The 14,964-nt window shown below is 39.5% G+C and overlaps 1 protein-coding gene across 1 annotated transcript in view; it reads left to right on the top strand.

The window, feature by feature from the left end:
- RASGEF1B (RasGEF domain family member 1B) overlaps positions 1 to 14,964 on the top strand; it is a gene marked incomplete at its 3' end in the record, with an annotated part of 516,267 nt that overhangs the window by 375,351 nt on the left and 125,952 nt on the right. The gene's annotated exons all lie outside the window — the stretch shown is intronic.

Here is a 14,964-nt window from a genome sequence, read left to right as displayed (position 1 = left end):
ATTAAAATTATTAGGATACTAATAAAAGTCATGAATTCCACAAGTATGCTGATGTCTAATACAGGAAAAACAGGAAACAAGAGATGTAAGAAAGACAAATATGTCTCTTCTGTCCTTGTGTTAATCTTTGTCTACAAAGGTTAAACTATATAATACAACATACATGGGCTAAGTGTGCACACACACAAACTCACATAAACAATCCCCAGACCCTTGCTGCTGTGGAATTTGCCATTATCTTAGGGCATAAAGTCATATTTGTACTACACAGATACTGTTTACTCTCTCCTTATCTCGATGGGCCAGTACTTTCCATTAGCAGTGTCCCAGCTTGCCTCTCAGAGCCCAGCTGAAAAATATCAAGTACAACTTTTGCTCAGTCAGTAGACTGACTGGAATGCAGTAAGAGAGGAGGAGCCTTAGATTTATGTTACCCACGATGGGTGATGTGTTGGGCTTTAAACAGCAACGCAGGGCATTTTGGTCCAGATGATTACAGCAACAATTATTGCTGTAATGGCTACCACTGCTTGAAGACTCTGTGCCAAACACTAGCATAAGTTTTTATAAGCAGCATTGTCATGCAATTATTTCAAAGATGAATCTCAGAGGATAAACAACTGCTCCAAGGACCCAAAACAAACAGGGCTAGTAGAGATGGCGTTCAGAGCCAAGCACGCTGACTCCAGAACCTGTGCCTTACCCACCTGCTCAAGATGCCACTATAACGCTTAGACAGCCTCTTCCCTGACTAAATGTTACCAAAGTGTCCCCAAAGGACACAAGAAAGAAAGAAAGAAAAAAAAAAGAGAGAGAGAGAGCATGACCTACCTTATATTGTAGGTCATTCTGGTTTCAGTTAACCTGCCTTAGATTTTCTTTTTCCCAAATGGCCCTGATTATAAATAGCAGTGCTGCACCAATAGGAAATCTGTGTGGGCCTGCAGCATGAGGCGGACCCTCTAAAGGCTATTGCTTTTGCAAAGAACTTTAAAGGGCGTTTGAGCTGCAATAATGTCACCATGTTACTTAGATCAAAATATTCAAAAGTATTCCTCAGAAGCTATTCCATATATTGAGGTGTCCCAGTTTATCTGCTTTGGGAGAAGGAAGCTTGGGGCTCCCATAATCCATGAGGCCATGCATTTGATGTTAAGAATATTGGCATTGCTAATCAAAAGAGTCAAAGCGGCATTATTAAATATCATTAAAGTTCGGTCTAATGAAGGAATCAAAACAAAGCCAAGGGTGGAGCTGAGCTCTCCACTCACCACTTACGCTTGTTAAGTTTTTTGCGTATGGGTCGTTTGGATGCCTGTTAAAATGAATGCGGATGAATGCAATGAACAGAGAACAGATCTTGCATAAAAGTTTATGGTCGGGAGAGTAGGCAGGTAATTAGGGTGCAATGAACTCCCCAATTGTATCTGTTTTTAAAGGTCATTTCCTGCACTTCATGAGAGATGGAGAATTACTTTTGGTCTCCATAAAATGTGGCTTGTACCCTTATGAACATTTCTTTCAGCTCACCTTATGTTAAGGTTGGTTAATTGCATGTCTGTCTCTTTCACCAGCTTGCAATATCTTTTACCACAGGCTGGGATTAGGCAGGATCGTACCTTATTTCTAATTTATGTTCCCAAAGTACCAAAATGCAGTACTATCCAAATAGTAGATGCCTATTATGAGAGAGTGATAGAAAAAAGGATTCTCACATCACTGAAACTAAGATCTGTATTCTCTGACTCCTTGGGCCTAGGATGAATTCAGTGCTTTCCATACCCTTGTAAGAAATTCCTTATTGAAAAACAAAAACAAAAACCAACCTAGCAGACAGCTGCTTACTGAATGAGATAGCTCATTTACAATAGTCAGAAACCTCCATTTCTCCACCAAGGACTTTTTAAAAAAGCAATTGGGAATAAGAGCCATTATGTTGAGATGAGGGGGCAGGGTATGAAAACAGCAAAGGGGGATTGTTCTCATAAGCATAAATGTTCACTTTGCTGCAGCAGAGCATCCTGCCAGAATCATAAGGAAACCTTCATTGCCAGAAACAAAGATGGCACAGTCCAGTTTCTCACCAGCTAGACGTCCACAGTACCTGACTCTGTTGGCCTCTACTTGAAGGCTTTTCCTTCCTTGGTTCTCACAAGCTCAGACCACTCTACTTTTCATTCAGCTGTCTTGAAGAACCTCCATAGCATCTCTAATTTGGGGTCCCCCAGTGTGGCCCCCTAGCGCTCTGTTTTAAGACCATCAGATCTTTTTCTTTGAGCAGATTTATTTATCCTACTAATAAATCGTCAACATGTTCAAACTCAGCAGGTCAGTCCTCTTCCCCTTCTGTGTCTCTATGGTTAAAGTTCCTCCCCATACCCAAGAATTCAAGCTGGGTACTTGCCCATCAACCATAACTCCTCCCACCTAGACATCTACTCTGCCAGATACTATAGTAGGATGCCTCTAAATCCTCAACAGCTCACCCTCTCTTTCTACATTATTTTGGTGGCAATTGGGGCCTGGGTCATTATCTCATCAGATACTGAATGCAAACTATAAATCTGATCAATTTGCTTGACTCAGAAGTGGAGTGGCTTCCCCCTGCCACTACTGCACTTTATGGATATGGTCCCTCCTACACAGTGTGCCCTCCTTGTGCTGCTCCGTTCACTTATTCTTGCTTGGCTCCTTGTTCTTTTCAAAACTGTACTTCTGGTCTACCTCTGTGTCTTTTTCCTTCTCTATTGCAATGGCTCCCTCGCCCTAGCTGAATCTGTACCTTGCATTGCTCTCGCTTGGCATTGCTCTCACTTGCTGCATCCTCTGGAAACTGGAGAATCTTTCGTGTGTGTCAAACATGACTTGCCCACTAGGCACCAAATGACCCACAACTCTTCTTGCACCTATGTATGGTGTCTGCCCATTCATTTCACTCCATGCCCAGAACCCAGAGCTCATTCAGACTTTGAATTAGATTCTCTCCACTACAGTAGCAGACCCTCAACCTTAATTAAAATGCTTCTTTTCTATGTAGATGATTAATGCCTAGTAATGCCTATTATTATGCCGGAACTCATTGTATAAAAAAGAAAGAAAGAAAAGAAAAAGGAAAGATGATTATCAGCAACAGGCCATAAAGACAGATGCCTTGACCAATGTGAATTCCCCTCTATTACCTCATAACAATGAGATAATTGAGGAAGATCGGCATATTATCCAGTTTAGATGATTATACCAGGTCTGTTTTATTAAATAGAATTGCAGTGGGAGTTAGAATTACCTGCTGTGCCATTAGGAGGAAAGGATAATTGTGGACAGTCCTGGCAGGTGCAGAATGTATAAAGAGATGAAAAATGGTGACTGACTGCAGCCTGAACTTTTGATTTATGTTCAATCAAAAAAAGAAAGTTCAGTTTCTTGTACCTAAGAAATTCTAGCATTCTGTTCAGGAAGGCTAAGTAATAACTGAGAAGAATTTCACATGTAACAATTTAAACGTGGCACATAGAAGAGTTTGAGGCATAAAAATCTGTACTCTTAAGTTTTAGTTAGTACCTATATTATAAAGATGAGCCTTAATCTCATATTTTAAAAAGTCTCCAGTTTAGGTATGTCTGGAACTCACAGACCCCTGTATCTCCAGTTCCAGGAGGGTCCAACACTTCTGGTCTCCATGGGCACCTATACTCACATGCATAGACCCACACAGATATACATGTAATTAAAACTAATGAAAGCCTTAAAAATTTTTCACACACCTAAATTTATCTCATCATAAAATAATGCTTTGGACAGGGAAAGTATATATTATAGCTATAAAATAAAGATTTATCAAATATAATATAGGAATATTACTTGGTTAGTAGCTCTGGGTATTTTAAAAAACACAAAGTTATTCAAGTTTTAAGGGATATAGAAAGCATTATTCTGTGTTTGTAGGTAATTGAAGTGTCACAAATGTCTGCCATATTTCCTGTGAATATGTATGTATGTATGTATATACATATATATGTATATATTTTATATATACATTATGTAGAGAGATAGAGAGCTTTCCATTTCTATATCCTAGGTAACTCATTTTATAATCCCAGTGCTCTCAGTATTGATATTAACTAAAATTCATTGAGCACTAGCTATGCATGTGCTACCACCCTGGACCTTTTATCTTCAAAAGTACTGGTTAATATTAATCACGTTTTCAAAAAGGTCCTGTTGTTATTTTCATTCTACAGATGTGAACACTGAGCCTGAGTGACTGGGTCCACATCATACATGCTTATGGTAAAGCAATACTGGTTCAACATCATACACATGTATTGTAAGTGATACTGGTTCAATATAATACACGTGTATGGTAAGGGTATCACACAGAGGAGACAGACTGACTTTAACTCCACGACCTTAATCTTAAGCAGCATAGATAATGTGTCCTCTCTAAATTTCTTCCCAACTTCTTCCCAATGTTGAGTGAGGTCATGGGTCCTTGTCTTTAGCGAGAGGACATGCAATGCGCCTAGCTATCACAACCCTCTTCCCTTGCAGTGTTTCTGTGGGATTTACAGTCGCTTCACCTTCTGTATTTCCATGTGACTCCCAGCATCGGACTTTGTTCTTTGACAAATTCTATTTTAGGCTCTTATATGATCAACACATGATAAAGTTACATTTATGTAAAATTAGCTCTGATGGAAGTCTGGAAACGTAAGGTTTAGTCATATCCTTGTGGTCAAACCACAGCCACTCTCTGTTTCATTAATAAGTTCTAGCTCTGCCTAGCCTATGTTCACACAATTGGGTTTTTCACTTGAATTTACAACTGTCATGCAATGGAGTTGTCACTGATGTTCAGAGCATGGTTCGTTTCCCTAGGGTGCTGAGCTGCCTTGCAAACAAGATTCACCATTAACAGTTTGCAGATTCCCTTTGTGTCTAGAAATGTTCACCCTGCATTAATCCCACCCCAAATTTAGTTGATTAAAAAAACCGTTCTGCTTCTAATTCTGTTTTGTATCAATTAGGTTGGGTCATCTTAGTGGTTCTTGTGAACTTGTGTTGCTCAGTTTCTGGATCAGAAAATTCTCATTTGAGATGGCGAGTCTCTCATCCTTCATGGAACTAATATGAACTTAAGCACACAACAGTGAAATCAAGAAAAAACATGAGTCCTAAGCTCAGATAGGGTACATCACCCTTTGTCCTATGTTCTGTAAAGGCAAAGTTAGGGAACATCGAAGCTAGAAACATGGACTCTTGTCCTGATGAGAGGATTTTTAAGTCACTTTAAATGCTCTCCATTTCAGAAGACATGAAAGTGCAGCCAACTACTGCACTTGTAAGATCACATCATTTGTCATGCCGTTGAAAAAATACCTATGCCTATGGTTCTGTAAGACAAGCCAAAACAGATCCAATGTAAGAAACAAAAGAAAAAATACGTTCCAAATTATGATGTTTCTTTTTTAGATTTGAGAGCAGGAAGTTTTGCAGAGGGTTATCAACACAAGACTGCTTATGGGCTTAATTAGGTTTGGGCTTGATAGCAAAGAAGACCAGAAAGCTACAATAGCTATTGGGAGAAAGGAATACGAAAGGAGCAGATGGCAGAGATGAGTGTAGGTCAAAGCAGGCAGGTGACAAGCTACAAAATATATTAACTGATGAGTGAAAGAAATAAAACTGTGTGAGATACATGTGTATAATTTGAGCTTGGTGTGGTGGCACATTTCTGTGACCCCAGTGCTTGGGACTCTAAGGGAGGAGGAAAAGGAGTTTTAGACACACCTGGGTGCATAGGGAGGTGACCTCGAATCAGGAAGGAGGAGGCGGAGGAAAAAAGGGGAGTAACTTAAGTTTGGACTTAAGTCTTTAGACAGTAAGGAATTATAAATACAGCTTGAATGTTTCTGTTTGTTTGTTTTTTAAAGATTTGTTTATTTTTATGTGTATCTGTACATCAGTGTTTTGCCTATACGTACATCTTTTTGTTTGAGGGTTCTAGATCCCCAGGAACTAGAGTTACAGTTGTCAGCTGTCATGTGGGTGCTTGGAATTGAACCTTGGTCCTCTGGAAGAGCAACCAGTATTCTTAACCCCTGAACCATCTCTCCAGGCCCTTGATTTTGTGATTAAAATTGCTGCAAGTCTAGCCTCCCGTTAACATAAAGGGGACATTTTTGTAGCAGGAGAAACCATTCGCAATAAGCCTTCTAGTTGTTTTTTTTTTTCCTTAACCAAATCAAATGTCTAACGACCTAAAAAAAAAAATACCCAGCCAGGAAGTTTCATTTCTGCTACTGTAAGGAACATAAGGCGCCAGCATTTGGAAAGAGGTGAATATGTTGTTTTTCATAAAGAGAAACAGGAAATGTAATGACTTCTGCTTAAATTTGAGTCATTATATCATGTGTGCAGACTTTTCAAGGTTATTTCCCTCAAATGCAAAATGATGGTTTGCAGAAATAAAACGCTGACATTTTCATGATTTTTAAAAAAAATGGACCAATTTAACTAAATCCTGAGTAATCACAAAAGTAAGCCTTAGTGTGGACGTACTCCTTGTTAGAGAGACACGTTCTGTATGTAACCTGCACCCAGGATTGGAAGTTCCTCTCCAACCTCCATCTCTACACAGACTGCCAGGAGGGGCTGGGGGTCACTGAATGCTTAGGTGCGGAGTGTTAGAAGGGCCATTGTACTAATGGATGAGGGCAACTATTACCAACAACTGTCAAAACTATTAGCTCAGAGCAGGCAGTAGAACCAGAGGCAGAAAGCACAAAACACACAAGGCCCTGGCTTCTTCCAGCGCCACAAAAATTAAAATGTGAAAACATAGGGATAGATATTTTATTCTATGTTCACAGGGGTGTGTCTCTCTCTCTCTCTCTCTCTCTCTCTCTCTCTCTCTCTCTCTCTCTCTGTGTGTGTGTGTGTGTGTGTGTGTGTGTGTGTGTGTGTGTGTGTGCTTGTGTATAGACAAGGTGAGAGAAAAGCCCACACTGGGGAGTCTGAGAATTTGGTAAAGGCTAGATTTAGTTGGAAATACCTGAAACCCTGAAACCATCTGCCAAATCCAGGAAGTTGGATATTCTTTAAGAAGAAAGTCTTAAATGACAAAAAATTAAAAGATAAAAAAAATTTTTTTAAATGGGCCTGGACTACTAGACTAGAAAAGAGTGAAAGAACACAAAGGACACACCAGTTACATTCTGCGTGTTGATCTCATTTAAATTTGGTGGCAAAACCTCAATTCTGAAAAGTCATTAAAGAGTAACAAAACCAAACAAAGAAAAACAGGGCCCATAAGCTGACCCGAAAGGTAAAAACACTTGCCGTGACAGCCTGATGACCCAAGTTTGGAACCCCCGCATTCAGGGGCAACAAGAGAACTGAGTCTCCCTCACATACTGTGGCTCATATGCGCTCACACATACATCACACACACACACACATAAAAACTGAAACCAGCCACCACTGGCCATGAGTAGACATTTTTCTGGAAGACTTGTTGCTAGTGTGTTGGGGATGTTGATTACTTTTTTACACTCTCTCCTCAGCATGTGATGTAGTAAGAAGTTATATGTGGCGTGATATTGTGTTTGAGATGGTCTTTAAAATGCTTCGGCCAAAGAACAAAGGGTTTATTACAACAGTCTCACTGTTTTGTGTAAGCTGTGCATATTTTCTACATATGGAATTATCTATTTAAATTATTTGAAGGTCATTTTAAAAACCATAAAGTAAATGGTCAGTATATCCTATTTCACTAAGAAATTCTAAGTCTTCTTTAAAATTGAGGTAGAATTCTTGAAGGACCCATAAGAGCGCTATATGGAGGAAATATAGGAATTCTAGTGAGAAGGAGAACTTGGAAGGATGGCATAACTGTGCACAAGCCAGCCATCACATTCCTCGGGAGGTCAAAAGGGGATGGGAGGTTTGAGGCCATCCTGGGCAATGCAGTGAGTTCCTGTCATAAACAAGCAAACCATTTTGGCTAATAAACATACTTTCAAAAGCCTACCCCCCCCCTTTTTTTTTAATTGACTAGGCAAGGTACTCATCACAGATATGTATGTTTATAAAGCATTAAGATCCAATTTTATAAGACTACTCATTGAAGTTGATAGGAAAAAATGCTGAAAACAATAGCTAGAAGATCCAAGTATATAATTCAAAAGGGAGGGGGGTATAAAATACTTAAAGTATTCTTTTAGAAATAATTACAAAAAAGTAAATTGAATTATTGGAAACTCCAAAAGCAAGCTCTCCTCTAGAACACACATGCCTTTTATGTTCTGGAAAGTAGTTCTTTTCTGTGACCAGTAGAAACATCTTTTTAAATAGTAGCAGCCTTTGGATTAAATACCAATAAAGTGCCATGTGGTACACAGTAAAGGCTATTTTTGGAAAAAGTTTTAACGCTTCTCCAGGCTGATAAAAATCCTAGCGAACAGCCTCTGCAGAGGCTGGAGGAGTGTGTCAGCTGAACTCAGGGCGTGGGCGTTTCCAGGGTGTTGACAAGTGTTCTTAATTTGGTTGATAGCCATATGGGTGTTCCTTTATAGCCACTCTGTAGTGCTTATAAGTTTTATTCCCTTCTTGGTAAATATATTTTATGAGGAGAAAAATGTTGGTTCAACTAAAATCAAAAACAAAAAACCCTCCAAGTTTGGTCACCTGTCTTCTTGAGTTGCTTTGTGGTGGTTGGTCCACAGTCTCCAGAGAGATTAGAGGACATCATGACTTACCATGGAGTTTCCCGTGGGACTGACCCTCATGTGTTGCAAACAGAGAGACAGATGGAGCAACTTTCCAGAGGCGTAGCTAGGTTGCACGTATTATAAAATTAAATTTAGGTTTCTAACTTTTGCCGTTTGTTTCTGGGAATAAGGAAGTCATAACTGAACCTTACAGTGCTGGCCTACATATATGTGTGTCAGTGTTTATTTCAGTGATATTTATAATGACAGGGATTAGAAACAAGAAAAATGGCCAGAATTGACTATTATGAAAATAATTTAAGCCAGCAGTAGATGGGAGGAGAAGCTTTTGAAGTGAAGATCTCAAATCAGGTCTGCAGTTGGGGTTCCCCATCAGCAGCATTGGCTGTTGGGGAAATGCACCCTAGTCTAGAACACTCCAGAGCAGAATATCCAAGGGAAGCCCGGGACTGCCCTGAGAGGTTTTTTTTTTCTTTCTGAGGTCCACCCACTCGTATTTTTAATGGCCAGAAAACCCTGCAAATATGGACACATAAAGACGCTTATACCAGGACTTTCTGAGACCAGGCAGGCTCCCAGATGCTTGTCTAAGAGTGAAGACAGACTGATTCTTCATTATTCTTTGTCTTCCTACCTAGTGAGGATGGGAGGGCGGGACTAGAGGAATTAAAAGTTTGGTTAAGCTTGTGTTCTGTGCTCCGTTGCTGACAAGTAGCTTGTAGTCCAGAGAGCTTATATATGACACAACCACAGTGCTCCAGGTAGAGCTCTGGAGGACACTCCTGTTGGCAGTGTCAACCGCATCATGGTATCAAATAAAGAGCAGTGGTTAAAATGGAAAACCTCAAATGTCAAAGAAAGGTGTGGTTATTTGTTGCTAAAATTGTGAAGCATTATGGAGTGCTTTGAAAACACTTACCAAGCATCTCAGACAAATGGGAACAAATGGGAATTTGTATTCTTACAGATTGCTGTTGTATTCACATCAGTAATACATCTTTAATGGCTTTTAGTAACTCTTTTCCTTTCCTTTTCTTTCCTTTCCATTGTTTTCCTTTCCTTTCCTTTCCATTGTTTTCCTTTCCTTTCTTTCCTTATTAAATGGATCTCACTATGTAGCCTTCTTTTGCCTAGAACTCACTACGTAGTCCAAGCTGATCCAAGCACCTCTGCCCCCTGGAGTATTGGGATTAAAGGCAACAGGCATGAGACTCAGCTCTGCTCTCTATCATTTTTACCAAAACCTTTCCCTGAACCCAGCCAGACCCCTGCCTCAGAGACTAGAGTTCCTTGTGCCCACTTCTCTCTCCAGTCTCCTCCAACTTTATTAAACCTCTTGGAATTAGATTATTATGATTTCTTTTCTTGTTTGTTTTGAGGGAGTTGTTTTGTTTTATTTTGTTTTGCTCTGAGACGAGGTATCTCTGTATAGCCCTGGCTATCTGGGCTCTCAATATATAAACCAGGCTGGCCTTGAACTCACAGATTGCTTCTTCCTCCCGAGTGCTGAGATTAAAGGTGTATACCACTATGCCCAGCCAAGAGAAACATATTTTCAAGAAAATCTCTTTGTCTCTTTTAATAATACAAGATTTAGTCTTCAGGTTTCTTCTGTGTGCTAATATACTGATGACTGACAAACAGGAATAATATGTATTTATTTGCAATCAAATGTGGGCTTTTTTTTTTTTTGGCTTGTAAAATAAAGTCTTTGTCTGATTGTAAAAATAGTATCTCCCCATCCTTCCTCATTATGACAACTTCAAAATCTTAGGGACTCTCAGGAAGGAAATAAAACTTTCCACAAAAATAACCACAGTGAATAATTTTTTCACACATTTCTTCTTACTTGTGTATACAATTGTGTTACATAACTTAACGTTCAACATGTGCGACTTCCTTCCTACTATGTGTCCCTTCATATTACAGTGGGCCCATTTTAAAATGTCATTAAATAGGTTTCAAAATAATCGGTTTTAATCACTAATATGTGAGCATATTGCTTTAGCTTAATTGCTTTTTAACAAAGCTTACTCTGAGCATTTTTCAATTTCTAACTTTCATCACTACAGATAGTGCTGAAAACAAACAACAAAACACTTGTGCATATTTCTGTGTGTCTGGGTGATCACACACTTATTAATTGCTCTTGAGAGTAAATAGTAAAGGTTGCGAGCAGCATTTCACATTGCCTGATTATATTTCAGGAATATTATGCTGATAGCCTTGGTTCATTTTTTTTTTCCTGTTTGAAATTTAACAACTTTATGTTAGTGTTTTCTTAGAAATATGACAACGATGTGGAAGAAATATAAAACTTATTTTAACTATTGAATTGTGTAATGCTTCCTTTTTCCCTTCTATCTTTTCCTTGTTTTTCTTTCTCATTCCTCCCCCCCCCTCTCTCTTCCCCCGCTCTCTCTGTGTGTACAGTTTGGCCATGCCCATGTCCATGTCAGAGTGACTGTAGAGATCATCTTCTTTCATTCTGCTATCCTGGGGATTGAACTCAGGAGGGTGGACTTAGTGGCAAGTGCCTCTATTCTCTGAGCTGTCTCACCAGTCTGCATTTTCTATTCATAAGGAGAGAGGTTGGGCCTGTAGCTATGGAAGGAGGTCTGGGCGGGAGAATACAAGCTAACTGATATATGCAAGAAAACTGATGGAAATACATTTTTTTTAAGATGTGGAAATATAGACATCTGTTTGAGGGAGAAAGTTATAAAAAGAGCAACAAATTGGAGTGCAGGGAGTGAAGAGGAGATGAGCAAAGTTACAGTGGGCTACAGTTTGGAGCCACCATGAGAAGGAAGGTGAGAGCAGCCATGACTGCTGAGGCTTGCTTTGAGGGATGGGCAAGGCTGGTTTTTACCCTCTGCTCTGGAGGGCAGCTTGTGCTTTCTGGTGTCTGTCTTCCCACACAATCCATGGATCAACCCTGAAATGTCATCAGTATCTTCGTGGTCTGTAGCTGGCGTTGCACTGTGCTTGGATCCGTAGCTGCACAAAGAGGGGCCTTAAATGAGGAGTTTTTAAAAAGAAAAAAAAAAACCTTAAGTATATTATTTAGCTTAAATTCATATAATAAATACAATACTGCCTCATTTTACCTATTTTCCACCTTGGCTATTTAAAGTGTTAAGGCACTCACAAATCTTTATAAGTGCTTTGTACAAGAAGGGAAGGCAGTCAAGGGCATCTCCATAGCACAGTAAGTCCTAGGCCAGCCTGTAATACATAATGAGACAGACGTTCAGGAGGGAAGGAAAGAAAGGAGGTGATATGGAAGGGGTTGGCAAGTTAGCTTAAAGAGTTGCTATCTGCCCAGGAGCGGTGCTTTAAAGCTTATATAAATCACAAAAGGTCTCAGTTTTGATTATTTGGGAACTATCTGGGGTAGAGAAGCCCTCTAGAGTCAAATACAAATTCCACAACAAAGAGAGAGAAAAAAGCAACTAACACATAAACGTTTCTAGCCTGGCATACAAGGTTGTTGGTTGAATAAAGAAAGGTATGTGTACTTGTGTGTGTTTGTTGAAGTAGCCCAGTGCCATTACCTTTCTCTTCTTTCAGAGCCTTCGTGTGTCAGTGGTTACATTTAAGATAAATAGGATTAAAGACCTCTGATGTCTAGAATGAAGAGCTGGATTAATTTTTCTGTCATCAGAAAGTTTCTTCCCTGCTAATACATGATTCGTAGCATAACGTGACTTTTAAGTATTTATTCTTCAATTGGGACACAATACTAATTTTTTTTATTTTTGAAGTATGTTTTATTCTATTCAGTGTGTTTATTTTTGTTTGTTTTTAATTTTTTAATTTTATTAATTTATTCAGAATACAGCTCAATTGTTATCCCATCACTTGTATCCTCCTGTTCCTCCCTCCCTCCCACTTTCACCCTATTCCCCTCCCCTAGACAATACTGAATTTTTTAAAAAGTCAATTCTAATGTTTACTTGTGTTTTCCTCTGGGGTTTTCTAAACAGAAGTGCACATTCTCTATAATGGAACTAAATGACAGAAGATAGCTAAGTGGTAGTGACAAATGCCTTTAATTCCATAACTAGGGAGGCAGAGGCAGGTGTATCTCTGTGAGGTTTAGGCCAGCCTGGCCTAGGGAGTGAGTTCCAGGACAGCCAGGACCATCCAGAAAAACTCTGACTTGAAAAAAAAAAACAGAAAGAGGCAGAGATGGGGAAATAAAAGTCTTATATTTTGGTTGGAAAACTATCTACAAAAATTGTCTGAAGCATAATTGGAGGTTTTATTAAAGATATTTAAGGCACTCAGAAGAAAGCAAGATGCACCCAAGTGTGACTATGGGCTTCTCAAGGAGGAGTCACCAACAAAAAGTGTGTACATCTAAAAACAATAGTTAGCTATGGGATACAAGAGGTGGTCCTTCTGATCTCTGTGACGAGGCAACGGTGTCTATAAACACTACTGTCCCACACATACAGAGAACCTCTTGGTGTCATTGTCATTAACATAGAATATATCTTAGCTGACCAACTAGATAATATATCAGTACATGGTACTATAGATGAGGAAAAGAAAACTCCAGTGATGAGGAACTTGCCCAGGGTCAAAGAGATAATGACATTTGAGCCGAGTCTGCAATATTCCCATTTGCCTGTTCACTGTGTCTTGTTGCCTACTGGACCCTCAAGCAAAAGCAAGGCATTTGTAAACAGCCTGCAACTCTACAGAACACTTTTACACACGTCTTGGCATTTTGCAGAATTTATTTTTGAGTTAATCAGATCCATGATGTTTTTCTTCTTCTGGGTTGGGGATTGAACCCAGGCCCTCACACATGCTAAGCAAATGCTGTACCGATGAGCTGCATCCCCTGGGCTCATTCAAAATGAAGTCTCTTCCCTCATAGGCTATTTAATTATGGCACACTGTTAGTCGGTCATTCTTGGATAAGTTATACAACAAAACATTAAAAGAAAGAAAGGCTGTTCTACATGAGGTTGTACCTGCTGCTTTGATAAAACCGTGCCCTCCTCCATCTAGATTTGATAGTCCTACTGTGTGACTGTGGGGGAACGTCTGTGTTCAGGGGCTTGGGAGAGAAACAGACCAGGAAGACGACTGGTCTCGTTACACTGGGAGTGCAGAGCTGCATGGATTTTCAAGTTACAGCGTAGATACATTTTGAGATGGAGGAGGTGACAAGCTTTCTTTCCCAGCATTTGATATTGTATATTTTGAAATGGAAAGGAGCCAAAACTCTCCACGGCTTTCTTGGGGTGTTACCAAGCATTGGTGTCATCCTGAGTAGGTACATTTTCTGCTGTTCTTATAAATAGTACTTAGAAGGGATTTTATATTTGTTTGGGCTTTCTATCAGAAGGACAATGGAGATTTGGGGTAAGGTACATGTATTGTTACTGGGGTCCTAACTGATCACTATAGTCTGGACTTTTATCCCAGATCATCTTGTCCCTGGGACAAAGACCAGGTTAGGTGGGGCTGTGTTGGCCCTTGTATAAATTATCACAGTATGAGGGAATTGAAAAATACCTACTGAGCTTTGATAAAAACCGTGCATACAGTTAGAAAAGCCATGCTTGAGGAAGATTTTTATATTCAACTCAAGCCAGATTCATGCCCAACTCTGAATGTGTGTGTGTGTGTGTGTGTGTGTGTGTGTGTGTGTGTGTGCTGCTACTTCTAATAAGAAAAATTATTCTCAAAAGAAATATTGGATTTTTTTAAAAAAATAATTTGGGCAACTGTAGGATTTAGACTTCTTAATACCTAGAGAATAATTTTAATATTTATGGCAAACAACTGTATTGTTACTTATGATTTTTAAACAATGTGTACATACTGTAGAAAAGGATTTAGCCATCCATGGATTTATGGTACATGGCTTATGGGACTATAGCATGCTGACATTTAAATTTGGGGGGATCAAGTCTTCTTTGGTGGCCAATAACACTGACTAGTTCCTATGAAAGCTTTTCAGTATGTAAGTCTCAGAAGTCTGACAGTGACTGAAGTATAGAAATCAATGGCAGATAGGCTTCTTGGACACTTAATTTAGAAAGTTCTGGAGCATAGGGCTCCCTTTTCAGGGTCCTAGATTTCCCTCTGGAGCCTTCTCCTATCTGCTCCGCCTGCCTTCTCTAATGTGCTGACCTCTTTCCGTATGGTATTTGCCACCTCATATCTTCACTTTACCTGTGGCCTGCTTCCTTAAGCTCTTAGTACGTCATCT

The sequence above is a fragment of the Acomys minous genome (assembly GCF_964271855.1).
Source record: "Acomys minous genome assembly, chromosome: 15".
Classification (NCBI taxonomy): Eukaryota; Metazoa; Chordata; class Mammalia; order Rodentia; family Muridae; genus Acomys; species Acomys minous.
This window is presented reverse-complemented; position numbering and strand designations above follow the sequence as displayed.